This window comes from Aulonocara stuartgranti (genome assembly GCF_965226115.1).
Source record: "Aulonocara stuartgranti genome assembly, chromosome: 7".
NCBI classification, from domain to species: Eukaryota; Metazoa; Chordata; class Actinopteri; order Cichliformes; family Cichlidae; genus Aulonocara; species Aulonocara stuartgranti.
Window position 1 is genome coordinate 47,281,887 of NC_138945.1, and position 15,000 is coordinate 47,296,886.

Below are 15,000 nucleotides of genomic sequence, written 5' to 3' on the forward strand. Positions count from 1 at the left end.
AATGAGAATGTCTGCATTGTTTAGAGATGGTTGTCTTTTTTTCTCACAATGTGTCTCATGGCCTCAGGATAATAGACATCAGAGACACGTGGTCTCATAAGATTCATAAGGTCCCATTTATTCAACTGGAGTCCTGCTGTGAACTTTACTTCAACAATGGGAACTTTTCAATTCTTCACCAGGCAAACAGTAGAGAGACAAACTTGGTAGAGACAGATATCTGCACATGTGCAAGCGGGATTGTTTGTGTGCCTCTGTCTGTGTGTGCGACCTGCGAATGAAGAAACAGTAAAGTGTGCACATTCTCAGGCATCAGCAAATAAATGTAAGCAAGTATAACCTGTTAAGTCTTGAGGTATATTTTGTGTTGTAATCGGTCTCCACTATAAACCCTTTAAATTTAACAGTATTTGTTTCCAAATGGAGGCAAAAATATAGTTGCTATATCATCCTCATTTTAAAGGGTACCTATGAGGATGGGAGAACATGAAACCCAGTGCAAACACAACTTTTGTAATATTCAGAAGTTGACTTTGTCAGAAAACACTGCTGACAGCTCTCAGCCCTCAGTGTAACAAATTTTTCCAGCGTGTGCTAGAAACACATAAATACGAGCTGTTCTTCTGCTTCAGTCACCACCACAAACCAAAGGTGACACCAGAAAAGCCTGAAATCTTTAAGCATAAGCACTACATTCAGAAATACAGCACCTGCATTACTCACTCTGTATGTCCAATTTCTGCACACGTTACGACACAAATCTTTAAGGTCCTTCATTTGTGTATACACTCTTGTTTTTCTGCCGGCAGGTGTGTCATAGATGGTGTCATGGTCATGCACGGACCCATGAGGAGGCCTCAGTCACCAAGGACATCAAAAAGCGCACACACACACACTCGTACAAAAAAAGGAGACATTCTTGGGTGCAGTGTGGAAAACATGCCCCTAAGGGATTGCCTGATTTAGAATGGTTAAGTCAGACAATAGCTTATTTGTGGTGCCTTTATCCTGACAAAAGACGCGATAGGCATTCATAAGGGCACATGGTCTATTGTGAATGGCTTAATGTTTAGTTTGTGCGTATGGGCCCATTGTGTGGTCATGAGATGCCGTCCACCAGCTGAGCACAGCTTCCTTATTAGGTCCATTAAAACCTTGCATGTTTACAGTCGGATTATGATTGTTGTAAATAAGCTGATGCAGCCGTCCTCGTCACATGGGTTCAATGTAAACAAAGAGGGGGGCGGGGGGCAATGGCACCGACGTAGGGTGGCAGATATATACAGAACAAAGAAACAATTTAAAAATGACAGAAATTTTTTGTGGTGATTTCCCAAATTAGGCAATAAACAGCGGGTATTTCCAGGCAGGCGGACCACATTGAAGTAAAGTAATGTAATGAACATAGCTTCCACCCCCTCCGGACAATGGAATCCACCTGATTTTTTTTTTTTTTTTGCAGATTTACTGTACAAGTGGCTCCACAGGATAAGTATGTGTGTACATTTGGTTCAAGGGGTGATATTTATGGCTGGTAAAGGAGGAAGGCTGTGGGACAGAGGCAGGATGAGGGGCTTTTCTTCTAATCACAAGACCTGAAGACGCCAATGTGCACTTGTGCAGTGCGCCTTGTATCAAACAATATCAAGGAACCCAATTTATGAGAGCACTTAGTGAAGAAAATACAACCTATAACTCCAAGACACATCTGCATAAGTCAACTGTATGTGTACTCTATTGCACAATTTACACTCCTCGTACTGATAAACAGATCAGATGAGGAGACTGTGGGGGGATGAGAGCGGTGTGGTACGAAGAAAGAGGGGACGAGGAAGAGGACAAGAAGAGAGGGATGAGAGAGGATGGAGGGAGATGTTTTACCCTAGATGGCTCTTTATCCGTCACCGCAACTGAGTCAGGGTTCAAGTGGTGTTTAGATTGGTGGGTGGATAAAAATTCCTTGCTGTCCAGAAACAGGCCTCTTTATCAAACGAAGGATAATACGGAAATTGGATGGGTTAAAAAGACGAGGGAGCGGGTGGATGTTTTGGCTGGTGAGGGAAGTAAGGTTACATTAAAAGAACAAAGGGGAAAGGTGGAAAGCAGGGCAGGCGGAGACAATGTTGAAGAGGGAATGATGAAGATGACTGTTTCAGCAATTTGGAAGAATTATAAAGACAAACTGAAGTGGGTAAAAACAAATGGGAAGGATGACATAGAAAAAGTAAGAATAAGGAAAAACTTTGTAAACAATATCAAATAGTTGCTGATGTGTTCTTGATGCTAGAAGCACTCCGAGAGCGCATACCTCCAGCAAGTCAGCTCACTCTCTGGGAGGTATTTACTTTTAAGGGTTTAACAGTATTGGATTTTGCATACATTCTTTTATTTTCTTTGTTCTTTAAACAAACATACTTTAAGACGTCTGTTGTACAGTAAAAGTGCAGCGTGCAGGCTTCTAATTTTAAGTACAAATATTTGTTATTATTATTATTTATGTGGATATAGTACATGTGCACCATGTATGTCACTGTTAGCAAAACTGCTTTAAATGTTTAGTAATAAATATAGAGTGAAAAAAGAGCACAAGTTTATATTAACCGACACCCCAAAAATAAAACGCATTTAAGTTGTTATAAACTGTTAGTGTAATGTACATAACATTACATTATACTGTTAATCAGCTATACTCAAAAAGTATCCCATCCCAACATTATCCCTTTCACCTTCAGGTTAGTCTATTGTCCATGACAGAGAGGTCAAAGGTCAAAAAACACTTGTAAGCACAAGCACAAGTTATACTTCTTTTTTTCAATTTTTGACCAATAAATCCTTCTTGAGTTGAACTTGAAGACCTCAATATATGTTAGTCACATTTTAATGGACCGTTAACATGACCCCCTCTACACGCCTACACAGTTTAACCAGAATTCATTCAAAACTTTTTGAGCTACTGTGTTTACAGACAGAACGACACACAAACACTACCAAAAACATAACCTCCATGCTGGAAGTAATAAAAACTTACTCTCCCAAATCAAAACACTTTAGACATTCCACATCTGGAAATTCCCTTTTTATTTGTTGTAAAATAAAAAATATTTTCAAAAAAGACTTTGTCACAAGCAGGAACAAGTATGGAGAAGAGACAGACAGGTAGGGTGAATGAGCGATAAGATCAAGTGAAAGCGAGCCAGAAGGAAGGCGATGAGGAGAAGAAGCGGCTGAAGAGACGGAGTCGTAGTAAATCAGCGCTGAGGCAGCTAGCAAGCTGGCGAGTGTTTAGGGTAAACACACTTTTATCACCTGTCCCCACGCCAACCTGCCAAGAGACAATGTTTTGGGTGTTTTACATGAGCCACAGGCAACTTACTGTGTGCTTTGCTGTGTGTGTTTTACTTAGTGTATGTGTGGGTATGTGGCAGGCAAGCATCAACAGTCCAAAAGAGCAACTGCCAAGAAATACACAGTGTGCCACAGGCTTCTACTATATGACTGTGTCACTCTCTTCTCACTCTTTCTTTTAGCCTACTTGTTTTTAAAAGTTGCTCATGAAATGAACTTTTCAGCAAAATGTTGGTAAGTAACAGATACGTATGAATAGGAGTAGAGAGCTATTTCTCTCAGCCTAGAAGAATGGCTGTGTCGGAAAAACCACCACTTTCTAACAAGAGAGCTCAGTGTGAAGCCGTGGAATAATCTATCCTGCCAAATCCTTCATTAGTGCAATATTTATCTTAAACATGCTTACAACAGGTGTGCAACATATTCCAATGAAGTTTGTTTTCTAACAAAAATGTTTAGGAAACACATATATTTTGAAAGTTTAGTTCACTCACGCTGAGCAGATTTTAGTGTGAAAGCTTAAAAAAAGTTCCTTTAAATTATCCACATACATCGTCTCTTTCAGTCTCTCAAACAAACACATTATGCTTAGTGAGAGAGCTCGGGAACTCGGAGCCCTGGAGTGTGCAGTCTAAGGCCAATGTAAAGAGAAAAAAAAGCATTAATCTGAAAAATTACTTAATGTAAAAAATAACAAAATCCAGTGTTCTAACCGGTGCCTGGTGTTTGTGTAACACACCCACAGTTAAAAAAAAGAAAAAAAAAACATTTTGTGTCTTCACTTCACTACTGAATGTGTGTAAATGGAAGCTGACAGCTACACTTTGCACTTCCAAATTTATGCCAGTGCTATGACTTCAACTGCAGACCCCACAGGATCAGAGAGAGAGGACAAGAAAGAAAGAAAGAAAGAAAGAAAGAATTTGAAGAGACACAAAATTTAAAAAATACTGTTTAGAAGAAGCAAAGAGAAACAAAGCATAACATTTTGATGTTAAAGAAACATTAATGTTGAAGAAAAAACCAGAGTGAGAGGCAGACCAAGAGAAACAGAGAGCGCGAGCGCAAGACGGCACGAATGATAGAGTAAAAGAGAGAAACAGAGCAGGAGAGGCACAGAGAGAGCAGCTGTCCTAACAGCTGGCCAGCAGGATTGATGTCTGAGTGAAATAAAACTCAACATATGTCCAAACACGAGGAGACGGGCTAGCCAGGAGGAGGAAAGAGACACACACACACCCACATATACGCAAAAACACACAAACGCAAGCATACACACACTGATATGAGAACACTGAAGCACTCCGAAGCGCTCAAACATACATCCACACCTCACACACTGATTAAAGAATGTCAGTACACTGCTGAGACATTTAATTGCACAGAGGGGGGCGCGTAGATAACAGACGCATGTACACACACACACACACACACAATGACCTAGCACTTCTTGCTCAGTGTTGTAAAACCATTAAACTGCAGCATGGTTAGCCTGGCTGCGTGTTAGCACGGTGTCCATTTCACACAAACTATTTTCATCTGTCAGATGACACCCGGACTCTCTTGTCAAAGAACATGGCCTGAGAAAGCAGCCATTGATCCTGACCGGGGGGGGGGGGGGGGGGGGGGGGTGTCTGCAAGTAGCCCTGTGCAACCCTCTTCACATACATCACCCTCCTTGTAAGAAAAACAGACACACACACACACACACACACATTCTTTTGCCGTCCAGCAATATGCTTGCAGAGGGCCACTTGTAGGAGGAACCGCATATATTGCAGATATCATTTAAATCTGTTACATTTATAATCATAATCACATTACAACTAATGCTACACAACAGGACAACAGGACTTATGAAGTCATATATACATATATGAACTTTATTTTTTTTGTTGCAGGAGAAAAAGAAAAGACAAGAAATTCCTTACTTATTGCTTTTACCAGCTCGTCTATCAAATGTCAGAACACTGTGAAAATGAAAATTCACAATTGAGAGACCTAAATTCGGTATTTAGAAACAACCATAGAAACAAATATTGAAAAATGTATTTGACACTCCACATCCAGCGAGTGTCAAAACTCATGCTAAAGAATTTTTATTATCCTACGTCATCATCAAGAAATGCATTTTGCTCCCTGTCTGGTGTAAACCTGTGATGTTGCAGGAGCCTGTAGATTACCTAAACCCCTTTATGTCTACAAATTCATATGGTATGAAGCAGATCTTGTATGAACAAATCAGCTGACTAAACTGCAGTCTAAATAAAACATCGATTGCAACGCAAAATTTAAGAGGTCACCTGAAGACACCACTTTAGTAATGTGTCGTAAATCTACTTGGAATTTAATTGGCATGAAATTTGTCCTTTGACAGTTAACAACAAAGTTTTTATTCATTTACTTTACCTGCAACTTAGACAACGTCAGCGTCCAACATCGCTCGGGTGGGGCTTTGAGTCACATGCTAAAAATACTCATGAACTACTCCCCCCAGCAGTGTAAAGCACTTTATATGATATAAGAGGGGCGTACTGCTGAAGACTGTGGGCTGAAACCGGGCACTGAATTAGATAAAGTATAGTGTTTCTACTGAAGGTGTGACTTTAATACTAGAAAAACCCAGCTGTTGATCCCGGCGGTGCAGTCAGAGAGGTCAGGCCTGCTCTGAATTACTACACTGATATCAACAGCCGCCGCTGCCGCCTGAACGTGAGGAAACAACAAGGTGAAAATTTGTCCTCGAAGAAAAGGTACTGCTTTCTACAGCCTGCTGCACACTGATGTGACAGCAGGATTTGAAGATAAAAGTGAAGGTGGTAGAGCTTAGCCACTTTTGGAAAAGACTTGGACAGATGTCACATCTTACTTGCGGATGATTTTATTATTTAACTTTCAGTTATTTTAAAAAGTAATAAAATACACTTTATTTATTTATCTCCACTCTTTATCTGAGTGATGGAGAATAATTAAGCAGGTCTCGTGGGCAAGTGTTTAAAAACCACCACATACGCCAGAGCTTTGGATTTAACTACACAATTTTGTACATTTAAATAAATCTGTGACCTGCTTTAATTTAAACTGCATTGACTGAAAAGTTTGTAACATCAAGTTCTGCGGATAAAAGAAAGAAAAAGAACGCGTTATAAACAAAATAGCTGGGCTTGACCACACTTAATAGGACTTTGGTTAACAAGAAATTTAGATCTGTATTTTTTTAAATAAATAAAAGAAATTTGAAAATGAGGGCACTTATATCCAGGCAACAAAATTGCTTCTTTGTCAAACACACAGTCCCAAAAGATCAGTTCAAGATAAGATAAGATAAGATAAGATAACCTTTATTAGTCCCACACGTGGGAAATTTGTTTTGTCACAGCAGGAAGTGGACAGTGCAAAAGTTATGACGCAAAAATTAGAATACAATAAGAATAAATACAGTACACAGCTGTACAGAATAGAATAAAATAATATACTATATACAGTAGAATAAAATAGAATAAAAATATACAATAAGATAAAAATAGAATACGAATGCTATATACAACTGAGTAAAAATACAACGATGTCAGAAAAGATTATTGCACTTAGTGTTATTGCACATGTGTGGATGTGTGTGTTTGTTCAGTTAAAGTCTTTGTTGTGGAGTCTGACAGCAGTGGGGAGGAAAGACCTGCGAAATCTCTCCGTCCCACACCGTGGGTGCCACAGTCTCCCACTGAAGGCCCAAGCTTCTGGCTCCACTTTAGATTTAATATATGAAATCTTATCCCTGCTAGCACACACACACACAGACATGAACAAATGTATACACACAGAAAGATGTGTTGTTCAGGCACAATAGAAGTGCTGTTTTGGGTCGGGCCCCCACGGGAGCTGGTTTGGGTGGGGCCTGTGGTTTTGGTGGAGAGAGAGGGGGCTCCGGGAGCTGACATTGAGTCTGGGCTACGTCCTCATTTATTTCACAGCAAACCAAAGAGAAGAAAAGGCAAGTGAATCCAACAGAGCCGTCAGAACTCCAAACCATACCCACCTGCCCCAAGCAGATACTGTCGCATCACAAAAACAATAAAAAAAGGGGGAAAGGACTGCATATGCATGTAATGCAGCTGCTCCTCAAAACATCAATGACAGGAGAAATGATCAGACATACCTCTTAAGAGGTACTATCAGCACGCAGTTTTAACACACATTCAGGGTTAACACTGCCATAAAAATTTTGCTGTGAAAATAGTGGCTGGTTTCTAAGAGTGATGAATCCCTCTGCATTAAAATAATTAAAAACATTTAATTTCATAGTCAGCCTTATTTGAATTTTTTTCCATAAATGTTCTTTGGAAAATGTCTAATATGTCTGTGGTTTAAAGCAGAGCGCAGAGTTCAGAATATGAATTCATTCTAAGGAAAATGACAGAAATTGAAATGAAATTTTTTTTTAAAGTCAGTCTGATTTTACACAAAAACTGTGTTATAAACAAGCGAAATTAATAGATTAGATCATTTTTGTTTAAGAAGAAAATAGCATTCAAATACAAATCAGACTGGAAACGCAGTATCCCGCATATTAATGTGTGTGTGACGGTTTAGTCGAGACAAACAATTTCCATCGCAGTTTGTAACGCAGTGCACAGTCCACATCTTTGAGAAGCCACGTCAAACATGCTCCACAGGCCTCAATTTATCTTGGCTGTGACACAGTCGGTATTTTTTTCCATTACGGTTATATCATGCTGGCCTTCACCAAATTATCAGGATCAAATTGGCACTTTGCTGAAATCCTAGTAAAAAAGGAGGACTTGAGAAAATTGCAATTTAACCTGATTCTTTTGGACAACGTTCAAAACTGTTCCGACAAACCACATTGCATGCGCTCATACCATATGTTGGCTGGCCTACAGCCAAAGTGAGCAGGAGAGGGCTACTGGGCATATCCCACTGACTGTATTTGCACTCAAGACTCACAGGCTGTGCCTGATCATTAGTAAAGAGATCCCTATCAATTACAGACGAATAGATTTAACCCAACCACAAGAAGTCCAGGGGGAGTCAGCCTGTTGCCAGAAACAAGGAAGTACTGACCAGGAAACACAGCGATATGTAAAAGGAGATCAAGTTCAAGATTAAAGAATGACGTTTACTGAATTTTCAATAAAAATCTAGCCTTTTCACAAATGCTGGCCATTGGCTATAATATGGCGAGTTCAGATGAGATGTTTATTGGTGTGGAAAGCTGAGCTACATGCACATATGCACAAACAAAGCCTCTACCTGCACACAATCATATCTCAAGCTGCCAATCCCATAGAGGAAGGCAAACATGGTGCCAGAGCCAAGGCTTTGTTAATTAGCTAATAAGCTTAACTCTCAGGGCCAGCCCAGCTTGCTTGTTAAGCTGTCATCACTACTTCCACCTGAGTGTATGAATCCATAAGCCTTCACACACACACACACACACAAACACACACACACACACACACACAGATGAGGCACATGGGGCACTGGCTCACAGGGCTCACGCTCAAAGTTCAGTCACCATTGCTTCTTCTGCAGCTTAGCTGACGGAACATACAGAGTATTTAACCTTCACACAGTATTGCTGACGAGCAAGGGTAGCACCTAAACTGCTAATAAGATCAAAGATTCATTCATTATAGTTACAAGTGAAATCTCAGAGGGAATGTTTTATTGAACATTATAGCACTCCCAAAATGCCCAATAGTCAGAGCGCACACTCTCCCTCGGGTGGAGGAGTGCGTGCTGCACAGTTCGAGTGGCTGTAACAACAGAGATGTTGAAACATCTTTCAGCAGTCAGAAAGAACCAAGGCAGAATGTTTCTATTGTCACAGAAAAACGGGTTTAAGTGAAGGTTTGACCTTGCTCTGACCTCCTCTTCCAGCTGGGGATGCCATTATATTGGTGATTGAGTGTCCAGCTCTGGTCTGGCCTCAGCACAAGACATAGTGCAGACACCTCCAAAGTGGACAACATAGGCTTAAGCACACAGAACAAGGCTACTAAAAGTGCAGCTTCAAAAGAGCTGCAAATGTTGATGTCACTGTGTATGCGTGGAAGATAAAGTAATGTTTTTTTGTGTACTGATTACACTTTGCATGTAGGTCAGAGTTTGCTGTTTTTACTATGTCTAATTAACATACAGTGGCTTTGACTATTTATTTTTGTGTAAAAGGTTTTAAGCCCTTCTGTAAACTTGGGTTTAAACCAGTTTTTCACATGAAAAAGGTTGGGGACCGATGATATAACGCATTCAAAGCCGAAACAGGACAACGAACCAGAAAAAAAGACTCGAGGAAGTTCCGGCTCCACAGAAATAAATCAATGGAGGCAGACACAGTGACTCACAAAAAGAAAGACAGATTTGTTGGATCGTAGAAATGCATCATCATCTTACCACTAATGTTAGTTTGGATGTTATGCTTTTGCCCATTTCCATATGATGTGAGGGGCAGTTAGTGGCAAATCTGAAACTGCACCACCAGTCAGTACCAAACAGGCTCAGAGTTTACATGAAAGCTAAATGTGTACCTTGAGGTATTGGCTACATCTGGTGTTTTTCTTTGTTAAACTGCATGGATGCAAATATAGTATGGACATGCTGCCCTAATGGAGCATGTTAAATGCATTTTCACAGCAGATGGCCCCGCCCCTCCCTGAACCTGGTTCTGCCAGAGATTTCTTCCTGTTAAAAGGGAGTTTTTCCTTCCCACCGTTGCCACGTTCTTGCTCATCGGGGGTCATTTGATTGTTGGACTTGTCTCTGTATTATTATAGGGTCTTTACCTTACGATACAAAGCACCTTGAGGCAACTGCTGTTGTCATTTGGCACTATATAAATACAACTGAATTGAATTGAATCTTTTGTTGCTAAATTCAACTCCAGTTCGGGTCGGGTAATAAATTAGTCACACAGGTGTCTGTTTTGTAACCGCTCCGGAGTAGTGCAGTGTTGCCGTAATTGGACCTGATCTCATTTGCAAATGAAAGACATGGATTGTACAGTAATTCATACAGGCTCAAGTGTAAGCAGGGATTAGAGTGATGTTAAGTGTTTGCCAGGCACCAAAGCTGCAGTAGGCACATTTAGATGCCTGACTAAGTTGGCACCAGGGCACTTTCCCCATGCCAGACTCCAACACTGCCCCCGGGAGGCATGACAATACAGATAATCATAATTCACTCATCAAAACGAAGGGAACTTCATTGCACACTTGAATGGGTTTAATGTCTGCCAGGCAGTAGCCCAGAATGGCTGGGTTTGGCATTCAGTTAAATGTGTCCACTTCTGAGTGTTGTTTCCCTTTTTGTAAAGAGGCCTCAAGGAGATGAGGTGAATTCAGATTAATAATGGCTAAGAGAAAGGATGTATCAGTGTTCAGAGACAGAGAATTGTCTGGGTTATTACCGTAATTGTTTATTCCAAGCTTTTATTTCCCAACCTCTCCATCTCTTATTTTTAGCTGCAAAGCGACTGAGGATGGAGTATTTCCATTCAACAACAAATCTAGGACCTGCTTTTTTCTGTTTGTTTGTTTAATTCTGATCTTCCGTCACCCTGGCCGTGAACATTTTATTCAGCAACCAGCCTACTAGTCTAATAAGTGCTCTAACGGTATAGAGAAACCCTTTTGTATGCAGAAAGCTTTTGTAGCTAAATCTTCACATAAGACAGGCACAATTCAGCATAAATACAAAATTCTCCAGAAAACACCAGACCTTCACCCTCTTGGCTCCCATGTTGTGAGAGTCTAGTTGAAAATGATGCATTTTCAGCAACTTAGCTGTGTGGAAATACTGCTACCTGACACAGTCTTAAAGACTTCTTGATAAAGCTTTTAAAAGCTGAGGCTGTCTTTGTGTGAAGATATAAATAAATAAATAAATAAATAAATAAAGTCACGCATAGCAAAGCGAGGCCATGTCTATTCAGTAGAGCTGTCACAGGCACTTAGGGCACCTCTGAGAAGCAGACTGCTAACAGCGTGCCGACAGGGGGTAAGCGCAGCACGAGGGCTAACAGCGACATCATCCACACTTTAGCTCCGGGCCACAGTGCATAGGGGTCAGCCACGTTAGGCTAAGTGAGTGCTCGGTGGTTGGATAGGGTCTGTTCCATTTGATCACACAGCCAATCTAACTTGGGAGAGCTCAGCTGACTGAGCCCTTAGCAGCAGGAGGCAGAGGACAAGGTGAGGGGCAGTATTGTTCAGAGCTTAATGTGCTTCCCATTTGAGTGGCGATGATCAAATCTGCTGTGCCGTAAGAGCATTCTGAACAAACTCCATTTTAAGTGTGAGTCAAAGTTAACACACGCGACTAAAGAGCCAGGGGAAAAAAAAGACTTGGCTCAAATGCAGAATTCCTGAATATTTGAATTATACAATAACGCAAAAAATTATCTCTGATCTACTCCACACAAGACCTCAGTATATAGGTCTATTCACCACAATGGCCTTGCACTCCTTTCTGCTTTACATTCTTTTAACAAAACAAACAAATCAGACAGCTTATGCATTTGGAATCCTTCGTCCTCACCAGTGACACAAACGAAGATTTATTTTAGGATGTGAGCAAGGTTGCCTCTTGCAAAAGGATTTTTAAAAAATGTGCTAGAAGTGATTTGAAATGCTCCAGGAGTTGAAGGATAGAAAGAAGATGAACTGAAAAGATAAATGGAAAAAGACAATAATCAACTAGAGAAGAGAAAGAGGCAATTAAAATAGGAGGCAGTATTCAAGCAAATTAACAAATGAGGGGAAAAAAAGAAAAAGGATGTGGAGCGTTATTGCTCATCGGGTTTGAAAGCTCACTCGATGAAGCATTCAGCCTCTATCAATCACCTCATTTTTGACTAAATTCATTAAGAAAAAAAAAAGCAGAAGTACCCGTCAGTCTCCGCAGCTAAGCATTACCAAAGCGCTGGATGAAAGACATTTTTACAATGCTTCTACAAGGATCACAGCAATTCGCATGAATGATTACAAGGCCCTGAAACACAATTACTATTCAAGCAAGCCCTGTATGATTCAGTGTGCCTGGTTATACTGCACACGTTTACCTTGTTTGTTTTTGTGTAAGTGTGTGCAGCATGATCAGTGCTAGTACTGCGGATAATTAGCAAAGAACGAGATGCTTAATATCAAAGTGATTTTGAAACATCACTGCTATTCTTACTGTTACTAGTATTACTGTATCTTTTAGCATAAGCATTGCTTCCATAGTTAACCATCATTGTTGATGATGTTAATTAAACTAGCCTTTTTATGTTACAAACAATGATATAATTATTAGCAATGTTTAATAATCATAAATAATTACATTTCCTTGTCATATTTCATGGAGCATAAAGTATTGAATTTATCAACAGTATATTATGCATCGCATCATGACCCTGTGATGATGCTGCTGACCTGCCCAGGATGTATCCTGCTCCTCGCCATATGAGAGATCCAGCTGCCCCACAACCCTGAACTGAATAAGTAGTTAGGAAAATGATGGACGAATGGATGGAATTGCATCATAGAGGTAGAAATAATTACACTAAACCGCAATGTGTATTTCTTAATGATGAGGAAATGTTATTTTTGTTTTGTGATCAAGTTTTGGGGGTTTTTTTACCAATCAGTAAACTTGTCCTCAGTCGCAACATCAAAAAGTCCATACTGCTGTTTTGTTGAAGTGCCTGGTCTATCAGAGATACACACAATGGTGCTCTTATCACCTATTACATCATCTCATCACATATGGACACTTGGCCAGGACCCATTTTGTTTTTCACATTTTAACACACTGGGAGTTTCATTTTTCAACATGCAAGACTATTGTTGTGAAAGCAAGACTAACTCAGATCCTGATCTTGTAAATGTACGTCAGCAGTCCTGGTGTTTAAACCAACCCAAACACTGAGAGAAAGCAAACGAGTAACAAAGCTACACAGTTCATGAACAGGAAGTGGACTGTGAGCTCCAGGATCCGTCTTGTAAGTTTCATCACACCAACTGCATACTTTAAACATCATTTTAGACGTGCCTTTCATCATGGTACTAGTCATCCCAATGTTTTTACAGATGATCTGCACAGTAGTAAACAACCATGTATAAAGTTTAAAAAGCATCAGTCTCACCTTTACAAGATAGTTTCCAAACCAGTTATTGTCAATTAATCACCATTTCATTTATTGCTAACTAAAAAACATGTAAATTATTTATCATTTAATCATGCTATTATTAGCTGTCGCCCTGAATCACTCATCTGTAGTAAAAGGTCTCTTTGTATACTACTAATATAAGATCAAACAGACTTTACTTTTTTAATATTGTTATATTTCTCTAAGCTGAAAAGGGGTGGAAGTGGTTGCAATTAAACATACAAAAACACTTCAAGAGGGGCCAAGAGCCACTTGATCACAACATCAAGAATATCGGCTTCAGAATGCAGCACACCATGCTCATATTCCTCTCATACAAGGGATATGAAAAGTAATTAAGAGGGAAAAAGGGGAACCTAAGCAAACTCAATGAAGACCTATGTTTACTGAAAGTCTGTTGTGTTGCTGCACAATCACTACACGCAGTAAACAGGAATTTAAGTTTAGAAAACTTCAAAACGAATTAAAAATGGCCAACGTCATTGTACAGTAAGCAAGGTTGGGTGTTGTTGATCAGAAGTATACATGTGGTTCTGAAATCAAAAAGAGCCACATTTAAAGGTGGGCACCTAGCATTTTTATCCACTTGTGTCCTCTTTGATTTGAAAGGAAGGTGTCACAACACTTTTGAAAACACACACTCACAGATGTGAGTGTGTGTTTTCTGCTGCTGAATATGAGAGCAGAATATGAGAGGCAAAGCTTCCTGTCTTGGAGCTTAAGACACCGTGGACTGTATAACGCCTCAGGCCATCCAATCTGGCCCATTTTACTGTATCAATAACAAAGCGAAACCTCTAAATGAGAGAGATCAAGCACTCCTCTGATATTATCGCGATTACTATGTGCACATAATAGTAAAGAGGGGTGTTAGATGGTTTTAGATCTGGTTTGCTTTGGGGAGGAAAAGGGCAAGCTGAGGCACGCTGGGAGACTCCAACCCTTTCCCATGTTGGAGGTGTAGATCAGAGGAGCAGCGGAGAAAGGGAAACCTGTGTTTTCACTGATTGATACTGTGATCTAACGAGTGAGGGATCTGTCAGTTGTAATTTTAGACGTTCAAAGATCTTCTGGAGAGGAAGTTTTCAGAAAAAAAGAGAACAAAATGGTGAGCAAAGGTTGTTGTTGCTTTATGTGGAAGGGAAACTGAGTAAAAACTGCATCACTTCTGTGAAAAGCTAGAATGAAGATGCAGTCCTGCAGTGTGTTAATGTATCACTGTGATATATTCACTCATCTAGATAGCTCTTAACCCTGCAACAAATGAGGACCTTTGCTAAAGTTTTAAAATCTATTTTAATGGAAGACAAACAGTTCACCAATTGTAGGACTAGAAAATGGACAATATGGAAAATTTGTTTGAAATAAATAAAAAAATGTTCCACTATGTGTTTAGACCATTTCTCTAACTCATTTAAGCTACTAAAACTCCCCCAAAGCCCTTCAGGTGAAACCAAAAAACCCACCCAAAGCAGCGCTGTTTCTTAGAT

At 40.0% G+C, this 15,000-nt stretch overlaps 1 protein-coding gene across 6 annotated transcripts in view; it reads right to left on the reverse strand.

Annotated features, from left to right (window-relative positions):
* LOC309711405 (transcription factor SOX-6-like) overlaps positions 1–15,000 on the reverse strand; it is a 109,449-nt gene that overhangs the window by 55,945 nt on the left and 38,504 nt on the right. The gene's annotated exons all lie outside the window — the stretch shown is intronic.